We start from the raw sequence: 19,043 nt of genomic DNA on the forward strand, positions 1-19,043 counted from the left end.
ATAATCAGAACAACAAATGCTCTAAATAAAGATAGAATACTAAAAGCAGTAAGAGAAAAAGGCCAAGTAACATATAAAGGCAAGCCTATCAGAATTACACCAGATTTTTCACCAGAGACTATGAAAGCCAGAAGATCCTGGACGGATGTTATACAGACACTAAAAGAACACAAATTCCAGCCCAGGCTACTATACCCAGCCAAACTCTCAATTAACATAGATGGAGAAACCAAAGTATTCCACAACAAAACCAAATTCACACATTATCTCTCCACGAATCCAGCCCTTCAAAGGATAATAACAGAAAAAAACCAATACAAGGACAGGAACCACGCCCTAGAAACAACAAGAAGGTAATCCCTCAACAAACCTAAAAGAAGACAGCCACAAGAACAAAATGCCAACTTTAACAACAATAATAACAGGAAACAACAATTACTTTTCCTTAATATCTCTTAATATCAATGGACTCAACTCCCCGATAAAAAGACATAGACTAACAAACTGGCTACACAAACAAGACCCAACATTTTGCTGCTTACAGGAAACTCATCTCAGAGAAAAGGATAGACACTACCTCAGAATGAAAGGTTGGAAAACAATTTTCCAAGCAAATGGCATGAAGAAACAAGCTGGAGTAGCCATTCTAATATCTGATAAGATTGACTTCCAACCCAAAGTCATTAAAAAAGACAGGGAGGGACACTTCATACTCATCAAAGGTAAAATCCTCCAAGAGGAACTATCAATCCTGAATATCTATGCTCCAAATACAAAGGCAGCCACATTCATTAAAGAAACTTTAGTAAATCTCAAAGCACACATTGCACCTCATACAATAATAGTGGGAGACTTCAACACACCACTTTCACCAATGGACAGATCATGGAAACAGAAACTAAACAGGGACACAGTGAAACTAACAGAAATTATGAATCAAATGGATCTGGCAGATATCTACAGAACATTCTATCCTAAAACAAAAGGATATACCTTCTTCTCAGCACCTCATGGTACCTTCTCCAAAATTGACCACATAATTGGTCACAAAACAGGCCTCAACAGATACAAAAATATTGAAATTGTCCCATGCATCCTATCAGATCACCAAGGACTAAGGCTGATCTTCAATAACAAAATAAATAATAGAAAGCCAACCTTCACGTGGAAACTGAACAACACTCTTCTCAATGATACCTTGGTCAAGGAAGGAATAAAGAAAGAAATTAAGGACTTTTTAGAGTTCAATGAAAATGAAGCCACAACATACCCAAACTTATGGGACGCAATGAAAGCATTTCTAAGAGGAAAACTCATAGCTCTGAGTGCCTCCAAAAGGAAACTAGAGAGAGCACACATTAGCAGCTTGACAACACACCTAAAAGCACTAGAACAAAAGGAAGCAAATTCACCCAAGAGGAGTAGACGGCAGGAAATAATCAAACTCAGGGGTGAAATCAATCAAGTGGAAACAAGAAAAACTATTCAAAGAATCAACCAATCAAGGAGCTGGTTCTTTGAGAAAATCAACAAGATAGATAAACCCTTAGACAGACTCACTAGAGGGCACAGGGAAAGCATCCTAATTAACAAAATCAGAAATGAAAAAGGAGACATAACAACAGATCCTGAAGACATCCAAAACACCATCAGATCCTTCTACCAAAGGCTATACTCAACAAAACTGGAGAACCTGGATGAAATGGAGAAGTTCCTAGACAGATACCAGGTACCAAAGTTGAATCAAGATCAGGTTAATGATCTAAACAGCCCTATATCCCCCAAAGAAATAGAAGCAGTCATTAATAGTCTCCCAACTAAAAAAAGCCCAGGACCAGATGGGTTTAGTGCAGAGTTCTATCAGACCTTCAAAGAAGATCTAATCCCAGTTCTTCACAAACTATTCCACAAAATAGAAACAGAAGGTACTCTACCCAACTCATTCTATGAAGCCACAATTACTCTGATACCTAAACCACAAAAAGACCCAACAAAGATAGAAAACTTCAGACCAATATCTCTTATGAATATTGATGCAAAAATCCTCAATAAAGTTCTTGCTAACCGAATCCAAGAACACATCAAAACAATCATCCATCCTGACCAAGTAGGTTTCATCCCAGGGATGCAGGGATGGTTCAATATACGGAAATCCATCAACGTAATCCAGTATATAAACAAACTCAAAGACAAAAACCACATGGTCATCTCATTAGATGCGGAAAAAGCATTTGACAAGATCCAACACCCATTCATGATAAAAGTCTTGGAAAGATCAGGAATTCAAGGCCCATACCTAAACATGATAAAAGCAATCTACAGCAAACCAGTAGCCAACATCAAAGTAAATGGTGAGAAGCTTGAAGCAATCCCTCTAAAATCAGGGACTAGACAAGGCTGTCCACTTTCTCCATACCTATTCAACATTGTACTTGAAGTCCTAGCCAGAGCAATTCGACAACAAAAGGAGATCAAAGGGATACAAATTGGAAAAGATGAAGTCAAAATATCACTTTTTGCAGATGATATGATAGTATATATAAGTGACCCTAAAAATTCCACCAGAGAACTCCTAAGCCTGATAAACAGCTTCGGTGAAGTAGCTGGATATAAAATTAACTCAAACAAATCAATGGCCTTTCTCTACACAAAGAATAAACAGGCTGAGAAAGAAATTAGGGAAACAACACCCTTCTCAATAGTCACAAATAATATAAAATATCTTGGCGTGACTCTAACTAAGGAAGTGAAAGATCTGTATAATAAAAACTTCAAGTCTCTGAAGAAAGAAATTATAGAAGATCTCAGAAGATGGAAAGATCTCGCATGCTCATGGATTGGCAGGATCAACATTGTAAAAATGGCTATCTTGCCAAAAGCAATCTACAGATTCAATGCAATCCCCATCAAAATTCCAAATCAATTCTTCAACGAATTAGAAAGTGCAATCTGCAAATTCATCTGGAATAACAAAAAACCTAGGATAGCAAAAACTCTTCTCAAGGATAAAAGAACCTCTGGTGGAATCACCATGCCGGACCTAAAGCTCTACTACAGAGCAATTGTGATAAAAACTGCATGGTACTGGTATAGTGACAGACAAATAGACCAATGGAATAGAATTGAAGACCCAGAAATGAACCCACACACCTATGGTCACTTGATCTTCGACAAGGGAGCTAAAAACATCCAGTGGAAGAAAGACAGCATTTTCAACAAATGGTGCTGGCACAACTGGTTGTTAACATGTAGAAGAATGCGAATCGATCCATTCCTATCTCCTTGTACTAAGGTCAAGTCTAAGTGGATCAAGGAACTTCACATAAAACCAGAGACACTGAAACTTATAGAGGAGAAAGTGGGGAAAAGCCTTGAAGATATGGGCACAGGGGAAAAATTCCTGAATAGAACAGTAATGGCTTGTGCTGTAAGATCGGGAATTGACAAGTGGGACCTCATGAAACTACAAAGCTTCTGCAAGGCTAAAGACACCATCAATAAGACAAAAAATCCACCAACAGATTGGGAAAGGATCTTCACCTATCCTAAATCAGATAATGGACTAATATCCAATATATATAAAGAACTCAAGAAGGTGGACTCCAGAAAGTCAAATAACCCCATTAAAAAATGGGGCTCAGAACTGAACAAAGAATTCTCACCTGAGGAATACCGAATGGCAGAGAAACACCTGAAAAAATGTTCAACATCCTTAATCATCAGGGAAATGCAAATCAAAACAACCCTGAGATTCCACCTCACACCAGTCAGAATGGCTAAGATCAAAAATTCAGGTGACAGCAGATGCTGGCGAGGATGTGGAGAAAGAGGAACACTCCTCCATTGTTGGTGGGATTGCAAGCTTGTACAACCACTCTGGAAATCAGTCTGGCGGTTCCTCAGAAAATTGGACATAGTACTACCGGAGGATCCAGCAATACTTCTCCTGGGCATATATCCAGAAGATGTCCCAACCGGTAAAAAGGACACATGCTCCACTATGTTCATAGCAGCCCTATTTATAATAGCCAGAAGCTGGAAAGAACCCAGATGTCCCTCAACAGAGGAATGGATACAGAAATTATGGTACATTTACACAATGGAGTACTACTCAGCTATTAAAAAGAATGAATTTATGAAATTCCTAGCCAAATGGATGGACCTGGAGGGCATCATCTTGAGTGAAGTAACACAATCACAAAAGAACTCACACAATATGTATTCACTGATAAGTGGATATTAGCCCAAAACTTAGGATACCCAAGATATAAGATACAATTTGATAAACGCATGAAACTCAAGAAGAATGAAGACCAAAGTGTGGACACTGTGCACCTTCTTAGAATTGGGAACAAAACACCCAGGGAAGGAGTTACAGAGACAAAGTTCGTAGCTGTGATGAAAGGATGGACCATTTAGAGACTGCTGTATCCAGGGATCCATCCCATAATCAGCTTCTAAACGCTGACACCATTGCATACACTAGCAAGATTTTGCTGAAAGGACCCAAATATAGCTGTCTCTTGTGAGATGATGCCGGGGCCTAGCAAACACAGGAGTGGATGTTCACAGTCAGCTATTGGATGTATCACAGGGCTCCCAATGGAGAAGCTAGAGAAAGTAACCAAGGAGCTAAAGGGATCTGCAACCCTATGTTGGAACAACATGATATACTAACCAGAACCCCGGAGCTCTTGTCTCTAGCGGCATATGTATGGAAAGATGGCCTAGTCGGCCATCAATGGAAAGAGAGGCCCATTGGACTTGCAAACTTTATATGCCCCAATATAGGGGAATGCCAGGGCCAAAAGAATGGGAATGGGTGGGTAGGGAAGTGGGGGGCGCTATGGGGGACTTTTGGGATAGCATTGGAAATGTAATTGAGGAAAATATGTAATAAAAATATCAAAAATTTAAAAAAAAATAAATGGCTATGAAATCAGAAAAAAAAAAAAAGGAATGCCTCCCGCACCCACCTGCACAACTCTTCCAGGGAAAACGGAGGCTTTAGAATCTAAAGCACAGACTCACATCTAACCAATGAGAGAGGCATTCTAAGTCAGATCATACCAGTCCACAGATACTAAATGATACAATCAGAAAACCTTTTGAGAAGCAATCGCCCTCCACCCTACTACCTACTCCCCCTCCCTTTCTTTTCTCAGACAGGGTCTTTTGTAGCTCAGGAGGGTCTTGAACTCTGGATCCTCCTGGTTCAATGTTCCCAGTACCCAGCCTTGAGAGACATTTTTCAAACAATGTTTAACACCAGGTGTCAGACTCTAAACTTCTGAACTTCTAAGACCATCAGAAGCCAATTTACAACTATATAAAAAAGGCACCACTGTGGGTGTGATTGGCAAACACATTCTTGCACATTTCTGCATTTTCTTAAACTTTATTTACATTATGCTCTACCCTTGAAGTTTCCTTCTAATTATCTGCAAGCTGGATAACTACCTCACTCTGTCTCTCAAAAATCCCCTCACGGACGGGAAAAGTTAAGTAAGGGCTGGAGGGACATTTCTGAGGTTGTCTGGTTTTGTCCCTAAAAGACACCCAATGCCCCTGGACCCCTTGGGGCAGGCAGAGCAAAAGCTCTTCAGAATAACTTGGCTGCCTGGAAGCCACTGCAGGTCTCTTTTTCTGTGCTGTCTAGCAGGGTCACCGGTTTTATCTGGGAAACTCAACTCTTAACTTTAGTTGGGCCACCAGCTGCCCCTTGCCCAGCACCTTCCTGGACCCCATGGCCAGGGCTCCCAGCTCACCTGACCACATTAGGGTTGCTGGAATTCTCCAGGTGCCTCAGCACCGCCACCTCGCGGATGGTGGAGAGCGGCATGCCCTCCTCACTGGTCTGCACTCACAGGAGCTTCAGATTGAAGAAGCAGCAGCCTTTCTTCAAGTCGCGGGCCTTGAACACCTTCACTTAGGCGCCTTAGCTGATCTCCGTCATGCACTCAAACTGCTGATCAGAGCGACTCAGGCTTCTCCATGTTGGCTGCAGGCTGCCGCCTGCCGGCGTGACACAGTGGAACCAAGGTGCGCACTCGCTGCCTTACAGGCCTCCGGGAGGCACTGATTCGTACTCGCACCCGCAAGGCTAGAAGGACAGACTTCAAGCACAGCAGCTGTTAAACTCCGCCTAGCCAAGTCGCCACGCCGCGCTGCGCCGCGCCATCACTGCAGGAGAGCTCCGATCCCTCCTCTTCCCCCTCCTCAGTGATTACAGAGTCCGCCCACAATCTCTGCACCTAGGAGGAGGAGACAGGAGGACAAGGAGAAAGTGTGATCAGACTGCCCGGGAGACTTCCACCGGGTTCCACCAGCTCCCCCCCCCCCTTCCTCCCCTCTACTCGCCCTGGCTTCCTAATCCGGCCGGGTTTCTCAGAGAAAAACCAAGTTACTTTTCTTCCCCAGCAGGGCCCTGCAGTCTTAGCTAGGAAAAGGTCGTTGGGGGACCTCGGGTAGGAGCGCTGCGCGGGAAGCAGCGGGAGGCTACGGGGCGTGCAGAGCAGCTCAGAGTGTGCCTGGGGCGCGGGGGAAGGGAGGAGCCGGGCGCTTCAATGTCCTGGCTCAATATTTATACCTATATCGTTGTTCTCAGCTGCCCTCCCTGACTACGGGGTCCTAATCGTGCGGGGTACGGGGCGACCTGGGGTAATTCGGAAGCTGGAGTGAAAGCACCAGGGTTCACAGGTGTGGGGCCACAGAACGGGGTTGGGGCTCCTAAGACCCTGTAACCCCATGCTGCCAGTATGCCAGTGGTCAGACATCTGCTTGGAGATTGTTTCCTTTCTTTCTACGTTCAGTTTTTCTATCGGAAGACATTTGAAAGGGACTAGCTTTCACAAGTGGTCTTTGGGGTATGGCAAGCTTAGTGGGAAACGAAATTCTCCTCCAACTCAGAGGACCTAACTGGTGGATTCTCAGGGAGGACAGACCATCTGTTGGGGAGGGCTGGGGCGACTAGAGGAGGGAGAGTGAAGGGCCCTGGAAGGGGAGAAGTGTCGTGCCACCCACCCCCAACCGCACACAAACACTAAGATCCCAAGGGTGTAGGAAAGGCAGGTCCATCACACTTTCGCTCATCCTGTCCTGAAAAAGTAACTTCAGGACTTTTCTAGCTAACTGGGACTGGCCCTTAAGTTTTCAACCCTTGCAGCAAAAGCAACCGCCCTTAAGATGGTGGGGGTTGGGGGCAGTAAACATAGGTCTCCCTGGTGTGAGAAGGGGCGGCCCTTGTGTAGAGACTTCCAAGAGTCACAACTGTATTGCTCTAAAGCTTCTTAGGAAATGAATATTCATTTGGAGTTCATAAGAAATCAGGAAACGCAGAGCTATCTGCCTCTCATCTCCTGGAAATACAGCACTGGTGATAACTGTAAAGCAGAAATACCGACTTTCCAGAAAGAGACTTCCCAACTACCCATGATGAGGTTTCCCAGACATGTTGAGACATGGCTTTCCTTTTAGGTAATATACGTGTGACTACACATTTGGAGCCTTTTTGGGTTTCGTTTATTTGTTTGAATTTGGAGCATTGCAATTTTTTTTAATTATATGTATGTTTTGCCTGCTGCAACCCGCACCTGGTACCAGCAAACCGTCAAAAAGCAAGCTAGCCAGGCACATGGAGCAGGCCCCCACTGGCACCCAGCGGGGGCTCTAGAAATCCCACCACAACCACATCTGTGCACCAAATGCATGCAATTCCTCCAGAAGCCAGAAGAGGGCATGGTGTTCAACCCAGAAATGCATTAATAGGATTGTTAGCTGCCCTCTGGGTCCTCTGGTGGATAGACAAATATTCTTAATAGAAGAGACTTCTTTCCTATCCCTACACTACGTTTCTTCTTTGTCCTTCCAGATTGTGTGGTTTTTAATTGAATAAGATCATCCAAAATCAAAGATAGAAGTTTATGGAGACCTATAGGTTCAGGTGCTTGAAGATGGAATGCTAATTTCCTAGGATACCTGGCACCCATCCAGAGCTCTTGTGGGTTCAAGATAAGGTCATAGAATTGACAAAGTTGGAGCAGATCTGTTACCTCTCATGTAATATAACCAGGCAGACTAGGCATGAAATGCCTAATTGATGAAATGCAGTGGGTAGAAGTAGAGGAAGGAATAACCATTTAAGGCCAGCTCACCACTGTTGAGATGAAACTTCAAACTCTCCTGCATGGATGGAGCCTGAAATAGAAGTCACATGCCTATGGTGGAGAGCATATCTGTGCAAGGCTAGGAAGGGAGAGCGATGGTTGATATTGATCTTAACCACACTAGATCTCAGTGTTTATTGAGGAAGTACGTCTTCCAGTGGATGCTTCATGCTTGTGAAGGTCTCCTGGAACAGATCTCATTTCTGAGACTAAATGTGAGTCAGAGACTTAATGTGTGAAGGAATTAATCCCCTGGATCCCCAAACTGGTGCTGTCAAACCAGGGCTTTTAAACAGAAGCCTGAGAAGGATTGAGGGATGTGTTAAGTTGTTCACTGTTTTTGGACACCTTCTCTTTCTAAGCTGACTGTGACACAGAAAGGGACACCTGTAAACACACAGGAAACCAATCATCATTAAGTGATATGGGTCTTCTTGTCCATCTTTCAATTCTCTGGTGGATGCTGACTCTTATTTACTTGTAGGTCTTCAGGGTACTGCTTGGCTGTTTTGGTAAATGCTACCTGTCGGGTAGCTTAACCTGATATCTAGTAATGCTATTTGTGCAGGGAGATAACAGCTTGACATCAGTGTTTTAAAGGACTAAACTGTCCCGATTATGCAGAGTGCACTGAGACACTTCCTGTTCTCTTTCAGATAGATATTCCTAGTCTTGAAAGCATTCTGTCAGCCATTCTCAAGGACCAGTCTTGTAGCAGCCAAACTGACTATGGAGTTTCAAATTGCTACTTGCCTTGTAGCTGTTGTAGCAGATGAATGAAGTTACAGGCCTGGAATGTAACTCAGGGAGCATGGACTTTTATTAGGTTCAATCATAGCACTGGAAGGTCAAAGAGAAGGAAAAATTACCCCATCTATACAGAATTGTTGGAGACAAAAACAAAACAAAAAAAAAAAACAAAAAAAAAACAACTGTGAGGCTCTATGGAGGCTTTTAAAGTCTGCCACCCTTTTCATAGATCCCTCCCAGACTTCATTTTTTGCCCTTAATTGGGTATATATATTCTCTAGGGAAAGTTTTCATAGTTGGGGTATAACCCAGAATATAAATACGAATACATAGATCATTAAATTCTGTATCTCTGGTGACTGGCTGATGAGATGGCTCAGTGGATAAAGGTAATGAGACCAAGCATAGAGACCTGAGTTCCTTTCCTGTGACCCACATCATAGGAGAGAAAAAACTCCATACATTGTCCTCTGACTTTCATGTAGGTGGGGGTGCCAGGTCTTAGCAGCTCAAGTTTCCAACTGCTCACTTACACTGAGAACTCTCCATCTGATACACACATGTAATTATATGACTCTGTGTTCCATTTGAGAGATTCAGTACTTTTTTATTTTTACTTTTGTTGCCCAGAAGCTAGAGAAACCAAGGAGGCCAGCATCAGACCAACACCTGAAACACTGGTTAGGGATTATGGATATAGGGAACTTGTAACTGAGGTGTGAATATAGGGAACTTGTAACTGAGGTTCGAACATCATGAGTTCCAAACTGCTCTAAATGGTTTTGTATACATTCATGGCCAACTGTAGTTGATGCTGTTGTTTCATTGCTGTTTCTTTGTTGCTATTGTTTTGTTTTATTGTCTACCTTTGATTACCTCAAAGACACAAACAACTGTGATGAAATTTGCACTAATTCCTGTGGCCTGTTGAAGCCTCACTAGACATCAGAATCAGCTTTAATAAGGATGATTTGCCTGGATGATGCACAGCTGCTCCGGGTCGCCTGTACTGCCATATGCTAATATCTTCCTCTGACAAAATAGCAGTTATCAGTGACACAGAGTGAAAGGATTTACAGTGCTAGCACTCCTAGGTTTAAGCAGACACCAGTTGCAAAGTACAAAGGACCCAAAGATGGAAGCACATGCCCAGGCTGACAACAGTAGGCTTTGAAACGATTAAATTAACCTGGGAGTAGACAGTGGAATGTGAGGGGCAGGCAGAGGCCTAGTACAGAGTGTCTGACAGTTTTCCTGGTAGAAGGTATTCCCACTACTACAAGGTCTTTAGATCCATGGTCTAGGCAGCATAAGAATAGTGATGAAAGTCACTGTCTTGTGAATTTGCTGCTGAGACAATTGCTTTCTATTCTGAATATATACAGTGGAGTTGGTTCAAGGTCAAGAAGAAACAGTCATTGCTGTAGTTCATTCCTCTGAAGAACATTCTCCTACTCTTTTCAGCCCACATAGATTAATCATGTACCACCTTGTTCCCTGGACACTCACATGACAGGGATGTGGTCCTACTTTCCTGTTATGTCTACCAGAAGATCACTTTACAATGGCCCAGATGATCTAGTTCAATCTTGCAAGACACAATGATCTAGTCTGGTATGGTTGCACTTGCCTTTAATGCCAGGAGAGGCACAGGCAGACAGAATGCTATGAAATCAATGCAGTCTAAACAGTTGGTGGAGATTATTTTTTTTATTCAGGATCAAGTCAAATAAATTCCAGAGGTTGGGAGGTTTTAGGTTTACCTGTTAAGGGGACTTTGTACTTGTAGGAAGGGATAATGCAAATATTCACAGATAAATTGTGGAACGCAGGTCTTCATTCAGCTCCAAGGCAAGTGCATCCAGGGGACTAATGAATAATATGCTTTGGGGATTCTGACTAGCCTAACAGAAGAATGCTAAACGTAGTTATTATAAGGAAATAGTCCCACCTGTTCATATACAGTAAGATGCATAGGCCACATTTGGACGGGTTTTTTGGCACCACGTATTTCCATGCATGATGTGGGTTCATAGTGTCAGGAAACACAGAAGAAGGCCTCATATTCCTTGAAACTGACATCTCACAACATTGCTTGAAATCCCAGCACTTGGGAGAGGAGGTCAGAATCAGGAGTTCAGGAGCATCCTTGACTACATAAGGAATTTTAAGTCACCTTCATTACTCTAAGAACTTCATTTAGTTTCCATCTGTTGCTATGTATTGTAATGCTAAATTCTGTTCCTAGGAAGGTCTGAAACTAGGAGAGAATTCTCATATCAAAAGCTTTTGTTGTGCAAATATTGTTGCTTAATTTAAAATCATTGGTTAAATAAAATTGGCTACTGGTATTTACTGGAGGGATTAGACATATTTGAGTTTCTAGTTATGTGGTTGTGGGTGGAGAAGTGAAAGATAAGAGGAGAAACTAGAAAAAAGAGAGAAGGCACCATGGAGGAGCTGTACCATGAGCACATATTGAGGAGAAACATCAGGAATTTGGGGTGCACCACTGGAAAGGTAGCCAGGTGAGAGGTTAGAAAAGCAGATTAGGGGTCACCTGACCCACAGTAATTGTCTCTATTTTTGCTTTTTTAAGACAGGGTTTCCTGTATATCCCTGGCTGTCCTGGAACTCACTTTGTAGATCAAGCTGGCCTCAAACTCAGAAATCCTCCTGCCTCTGCCTCGCAATTGCTGGGAGTAAAAGTGTACACCACCACCTCACAGTAATTATCAAAGCCAAATGATATAACAATAGTCTGAGTTTTGTTTGGAAGCAAGTCAGATTGAGCTTAAATTGGTTCTACTACAACTTTTTCTCAAAACAGAAGGTGATGGGGAAAGAGAAGAGCATTGGCTGGAGGGGAGAGGAGAGAAGACCATGGAGAAAATGGTCAAAGACATACTTGAATAAAAAGTCTTCAAGAGCCACAGGAAGTGCATTTTTTCATTGAATTATTTATTTCCATCTGATCACAGCCCCTCCCTCTCTTCCCAGTCAGACTCAATGCCCCACCCCTTTCCCCCCCCACCAATTCCTTATTCCCTTCTCCCCAGAGAAAGGGACCCACTTTTTTCTCCCAGTACCAACCCATCCTGGCACATCAAGTTGCATCAGAAATAAGTGCATCCTCTCTCACTGAGCCCAGACAAGGCAGCCCAGCTAGGGAAAAGAAATCTAAAGGCAGGTAACAGAGTCTAAATCCGAGGCAGCACCCACTCCAGTTATTAGTAGGCCACATGAAGACCAAGCTGCATATCGGTTTCATTTATGTAAGGGTCCTAGTTCAAACCCCTACATGGTGTTGGCTCATGGTTCAGTCTCTGTGAACCCCCAAGGATTCATATTAGTTGACTCTGTAGGTCCTCTTGTGGCTTCCTAACACTTCTGGCTACTACAACCCTTCCACCAACACTTCTACAAGACACTCTGACCACAGCCTAATGTTTGGCAGTGGGCCTCTGCATTTTTACATTTAAAGGGTGATGGAGAGAGCATGCAATTAGAGGGACTACCCCCAAGAGGTCAAAATGGAAACCTCTCAGCAGCCTGCAGCAGCTACTTGTAAAAAAGGGTGGTGTCTGTGGTCTTGAGAAGCAGGAGACACATTCCTCCTGGGTACCTGCCAGTTGAAATAAGGGACTGCCTGATGTAGGCTGTGAGAGAAACATCTCAATAGCCTGTGGAAGCTCTTCATACTAAAACGTAATTCCCCTTTATCTTAACCTTAGTCCTGTACAATCACTGTATAGAATTCATTGTGCATGACTGCTTTTCAGCTGGCCTTGATGTGTATAATTATTCTATTATATCTTAATTCCCTATTTCTTTCTTCTTCTGCTCTGGTGTAGTCTGTGAAACTCGATGTTTCTTGATATAATGATTCTTAAACTATGAAAAACTGAGATATAAGGGCTCAGTACAGCACAGTTTAAAGTGTTCCAGGTATATGCTGTGTGTTCTCATCTTGGAAACAATGTAATAATAACTGTGTAATGGTATTTCCAGATTAATGCATAACTTTCAAAGACAGTTTGAAGGAATTATTAGAAAATGAAATACAGACAACATTGGGACCCGAGAAATGTAAAAGTTATTGACGTTATTAAATTAGTTTCACACAACATTTGAGAGTAGTCCTCAATATTAAAGTATAGAATATGTCATACTGTATGCCAGTCAAACTAAGTCAAAACACTGGGACTCTTACAAGAGTTATTGTGTGCAATGTACAGAATCAGAAAGCTAGCAGAAGTACTGAGTTAATGGTTAAGCACCTCTGACCCATTCAGTGCTTTGGTAGAGGTTTTCCCATCAGAGCCCTACCCTGCAAAGCAGGGGTTGGATCTCCAGTACATACCAGCTACTCAAATGAATACCATGTTTCCTTTTGTAAAGAAATGGAGGATGCCATTTAGCCACCATCTGGGAAGGCTCTATCTCATTTTCAGAGACTTTTCAATCGCAGGACTTTAACTTAGCACCAGATCCATTGTCTTATGCCAGTATTCTCTGTATTGTCCACTTATCTGTGGTAGTGTCAATGATGAGCTCTGCACTATGATTTGTCCCTGTTACCTGGTGTTGCTGCTCACAAAACCTATTCTCTGATCCAACCAGAAACTTCAAATCACATTCTAAACTGCTTTTGCTCTGAAAGGAAATGGGTGCTTCTACTTTTTTACAACAAAGTAAACATATCTCAAGAAACACTTTCTATAGGTATGATCCATTCCACTAATATAGCACACAAGGAAAGACAAAGGTCCATATTAGGGGATGGAGAGATAGCTCTTCATTTGAGAATATGTTTCTCAAAAGACCCACATGGCATCTAACAGTTCTCTGTTATTTTAGTTGCAGGTGACCCCAGTAACTTCTTCTGGCCTTTGGGGAATGGCATGCAAGTGTTGCACAGACCTACAGAAGGCAAATCATGCATAAATATAAAATAAATCTAAATAACAAACAGAATCGCCACTGAAGGAAAAAATGCCGCAAGGGAGGAAACTCATAGAGCATATGGGCCTGGATTTTGTCTCAGCTTTTAAAAAACATCTGGATACTGAATACTGAACTACACACTGTGCTAGTGTTAAAACCATAAAATGGAACCAAGTGTATTGTCAAGCACAAAATTCACTCTCATAATAAAGAAAAATAACAAAATAACCAAAAAATAATAAATCCCTATCTCAAAAGTTCCTAAAATTGAATATCTCTAGTAGTAGTTACCACTGATAGAACATTTGAAGGAAAGCAGAAGAATGCATTTCTGTGTTTTCTGACAGCTTTTATATTCCCTTAGAATATGTTATTATTTCCTGAAAGACATTTCAGAAATACTGATATATTTCCCATTAATTTGTTCAACACTACCATCCACAGTATTTTAGCAGAAGCTAAATATTTGAAATGCAAGTATACAGCATGGATAATTTTTTCATCTTGAAGTTGGAATCCACAGAGTTGGACACACTAGACACAATGAATGTACAATTACTTTTGTATCTCCGTCTGGCTGGGAAGTAATTATGGAACCCAAGCCCCTTACTTAGATCCACCTGTGTCTGATAGGTGTGAGATTTCAGTAGGGTGATACCACACCTGAATAAAGAAATTTCTGAAGAGTGAAGAGTTAGAGATCACTGTTTTATTCATAAGAATACATCCAATTTACTCAATAGTAACTAAAAGTGGGCAGTCAATATGTACAGTGTATAGCCTTATCAAAATAGTAAATCAATTACAAAATAAAACAACAGCAAAGAAACAAACAAACAAAAACTTTAAATGAAACAAAAGAAAACCAAAGAACAAAAGTAATCAAAGCTCAAACCAAAATCTAAAAAAAAGAATTGTGATAAAGAGCCCTCTTTGGCTGTTATTTTGCAGCACAGACTTACAGCCCATGGCTGTCCTTGGAAACACAGTAGAAAATAAGTTACTTCTGGTAACAATCTTTACAAGAGAAATTTAAGTAGGTTTCCTTTTTTGTAGTATGGGTTTCAAGAATAAGGACACCCAAGACTAAGCAGAAAACATATTACAGACTTTGGCTCAAACTCTTTGCGATTTTGGTAGAATGATTTTGTAATTTTCCTTGATGACCTATCAGGACAAGAAAAATTTACACCCTCAGAATCATCCTGCCTTCCTAGCAGTTCTTGATGTGTCTTAGCACATGTCTGAATCCCTCTACATGCTCACTCTTGCTGAGCCAGAGCCCAGATGAAATTAAGGGCTATTCATTCTAAGGAAACAAAAGTAAAGGAAGAAAATGCCGCAGATGATAGCCATGATTACTGGGGATGAGGTGAAATATTTGCTTTGCACATGCAGATATACCTCTATAGAAGTTATCTTTAAAGGAGACCTTGTCCTGGTCTGTTCAATGTTCCAGTTTCTGCTGGAGTATTTCACACCTAGGGAAGGAAGGAACAACAGCCTGATTAGGATTTGTTAATTCAGCTCTCCGTCCCACACTAGATCTATTCAGCTGGATAATCTATTATGACCTATCATTGGCTGAGGTCATTCCCTGCATCCCCAAGTGTCATAGAGCACCTGGGCTTGGAATTATTTCTCAGATTTTAGAAACAGCTAGAAAATGAGCTGTGAACTACACATTGTACTGGAGTTTAAAAGAAAAACACTATATTACTCCAATAGTCCAGGTATAATATATTGAATAATAACAATGTATCAATGCCTGAATCTGAGTTCAAGAGAGATGTGAACAACCTAGAAAATCATGTGGATGCCTTATGGGGAACCTGCCTAAAATTGAAGTGAAGGTTATGATTATTTCTCTAGTGCAGGACCCTGACAGGGTACCACTAATCAACACTTTATCTGGAAATAACCAGAGAATACCTATAACATGAAATCCACAGGCACTGCATGTGTCCTAAAATCAGAAAGAATGTGCAAACTGAAATTATTCCCCAGGTTAGGAACTGAATTTTTAAAAGTGATGGTCATGAAGGAACATAACAACACACCTGTACATCTGAGACTGTTGTAGAGTACTCTGTCAAATATGCAAATTATTTGTATTCACACAACCCAAGCACAGTATACCTCAGTAACCTGTTTAGTTTAGTTTCCTAGCTAATTATATTATAAAAATCTCCCAGGATATTTTGGAGTCATAAAAACAAATATTGAATGGGATAGGTATGTAATGAGCAAAGCATATAGACAGCTCAGTCAGTGATATGCTTTCCCCTCATAAACACAGACTCAGAATCAGGGTTCTTGGCATATTATCCAATCTGTCTTAGCAAGTTCCAAAAGATGTGTAGAGTAGGCTTCTCTGCCAGCAAAGGATCACATGGTGGTGGTGGACTAGCCTCTCCTTCACTGTTTCAGTCTTGTCCCAAAGTAAACAGTTTCTTCCATTAGAGGCTCCCTTTGTCATTGCCTAACTGACTAAGTGTCCAAAGGTATGATCCCAGAAAAATAGGAAGTCACTATAAATAGGATCCAATGGAACAATTTTCTCCCAATAATGTGACTGTGTCAAGGATATTTTGAGTTAAATGAGACTAACTAGTTGAAGGTCAAATACTTGCATGGATTATCTAACACTGAGCAGTAGTTCATGAAAGGGCTGCATCACATAGTACAGTTTAACTCTTTAGCTGATGGACATCAGGATATCATCTTCTTCTGGACTACTCTGAGGACAATTACAGACCTCATGTGTCCTACAGACTCTGTGGATATCTACTCCTTGTTCTGGAATCAGTGGGTCAAAGGGGACTTCTTTTTTACTTTCTGAACCTCGCTTATCAAACACCTACCTGATTTTATACTACCAGACCTGTCTGAAGGTCCTCATTTCTCCCAACCCCCATTGAGGCTGATTTTAACACTGAGAAAATGATTTTGAATAACAGCAATTGCAGAATGCTACACAGATAACATAGTGTGAGTTCTTTAGATTATCATGACCCTCAAGGGGCTCCTGAAACAGCCCTGTTTTGCACCACAGCTATGGGAATTTGCTGGATGCATCATGTACAGCTACATGCAACTCAATCTCTCAATTATTAGAATCCAAGACATATGATAAGGCAACGTTTTACTGAGTAGAGGTAGGTGGAAAGGCAATGGTAGCAGGCAATAAGGAGAAGAATCTGGAATGCTGAGAATACACAGTGAGCCACCTAATATTCCAGTGGGCCTTCTTAATTCTTCCAGAGCAGAAAAGGGACATAACACATGGATTTTATATACCAACTTCCTCCTCAACAATATGTACCATGTTCCATTGATTTTCTCCAAAGGATTTCAATGAGGATCAGTAGTATTGCCCCTAGCCAGTTGAGAGTCTGACTTTACATGAGATTTTGTGTCCTTTTTTTTTTTTCTTGGAAACTAGGTAAAGTTGCACACTAATTGGACTGCTGTATTTGATTTTTCATGGGTGCAGTCTGTAATCTCAGGGGCTTTACTCATCATGCTTGGCCTCTAGAGACAGACATGGTTACATGTCTACACGAACACACACACAAACATATATACACACACAAACACAGTTGTATATTCAAGCATCCATACCACAAACACTTGCAAAGGCATTTTTGCCTTACACAAACACACAAGTTAGAATAAACACACTGAGTCACAGCTGGTACACAAACACACACACACACACAGACACACCAACACACTCACCACATACCACACAAAGACTGACACAAACACACATACATCAATGAAATTCTTGCTCTTATCTAGCATATTTTCTGCTGCATGACCACGTAGTTGGACATATGATGTGTACAAGGCTCTTAGACTCAAGGGGGCTATGCAGCCCTGACCTTTACTTATCTCCTCTTCAGGAACTTTTTCTATGCAAATACTTGCTGTCCTAAAGGGAAATTACAAGCTCTACACAGACATCCTGGACAACACAGCACTAAATTGACAAGAAAGAGATTTCTGTGTATAGCCTCCAGTAAGCCACATTTTGACTCATCAAGGCCCTCTCACTAAACCTACACTGAGTCCTTTTGAGCATATGAGGAAGACTGTGACTTTTGGTCATTACTCAGGAACTTTTCAACACATTACATATTATGTGATATTAAATCATACTCAAAATCAGTCAGGAGAAATCTAGTTAAATGACCTGCTGTGACATTTCTGAAATGCAGCACTATGCACAACTCTGATGGAGAATGTATCCTGAAACAAAGCCATGCCCAAAATATAGTTACAAAAACAATGTCAGCAAAGTGAGCACTGTTAGGCTTCTATGTACGCCCATGGTTAAGCCAAAAAGAAAAGCCAGAATCTCCCAGGCAATTAGTCTAAGCAGGAAAAATTAAGAAATATAATGCTAATTTTAAAAATAGTGTTATTGTTTAATGATTTGTTGATATAAATAAGAGACAGATCTCTACCTGGTACAGGACAGGAGATGAAAACTCTACTGGACATCAAACAACAGGAAGTATCAGGTTTATTGAGAGACGTAGGCCCAAAGAACTAAGTTAAAGAATAACTACACAAAATCAGATGTCCTTAACTGGCCTTACAAAATACCCACAAAGGTATAGATTGGCAATAAGCATCCATAAACACACACACACACACACACCTAAAATCATAAGGGAGCAAAAAACAATGAAGAATCTGTCATACTAGTGGAACAAAAAATTTAGACTATGCAGAGCAGATATTTCAACTGAGAAACACAACTCTGGTATTCTTACTAGGGAAATAGAAAGATCTAGACAACATTCTTCCTGGTCAGAATGAGGAGTATACAGAGAGAATTTTTTTCATGAAGCCTCAAAACTCTCACACCAACTGAGATTGTGAGAAGCCTTTCCTACATCCGTGCTCATCCAGCTAGCTCCAGACCACAAGGCCCAGGAAGTCCAACTCCAACAGCACTCAAAGAAAGTAGGACTGACATGCTGCTACTCAGGCTCACTCAGTGTGAAACAAGATCTACAGGGGAAAGGGTTGGGGTGGGAGGCAAAAACTTCCAAAAGGCAACAATGAAATCCACTTATTTCTCAATCCCACTAAGCTCTCATCCCTGCAAACTACTTCCTACCTGAAATCTCACATGCTCCCCACAAAACTTTTGAAGGACTTTACATC

General features: G+C 41.4%; 1 pseudogene; it reads right to left on the reverse strand.

The window, feature by feature from the left end:
• Positions 1-5,764: 5,764 nt before the first annotated feature.
• LOC115030327 (uncharacterized) overlaps positions 5,765-19,043 on the reverse strand; it is a 73,247-nt pseudogene continuing 59,968 nt past the window's right edge.

The sequence above is a fragment of the Mus caroli genome, unplaced genomic scaffold (genome assembly GCF_978045245.1).
Source record: "Mus caroli unplaced genomic scaffold, Mus_caroli_1 scaffold_12, whole genome shotgun sequence".
Classification (NCBI taxonomy): Eukaryota; Metazoa; Chordata; class Mammalia; order Rodentia; family Muridae; genus Mus; species Mus caroli.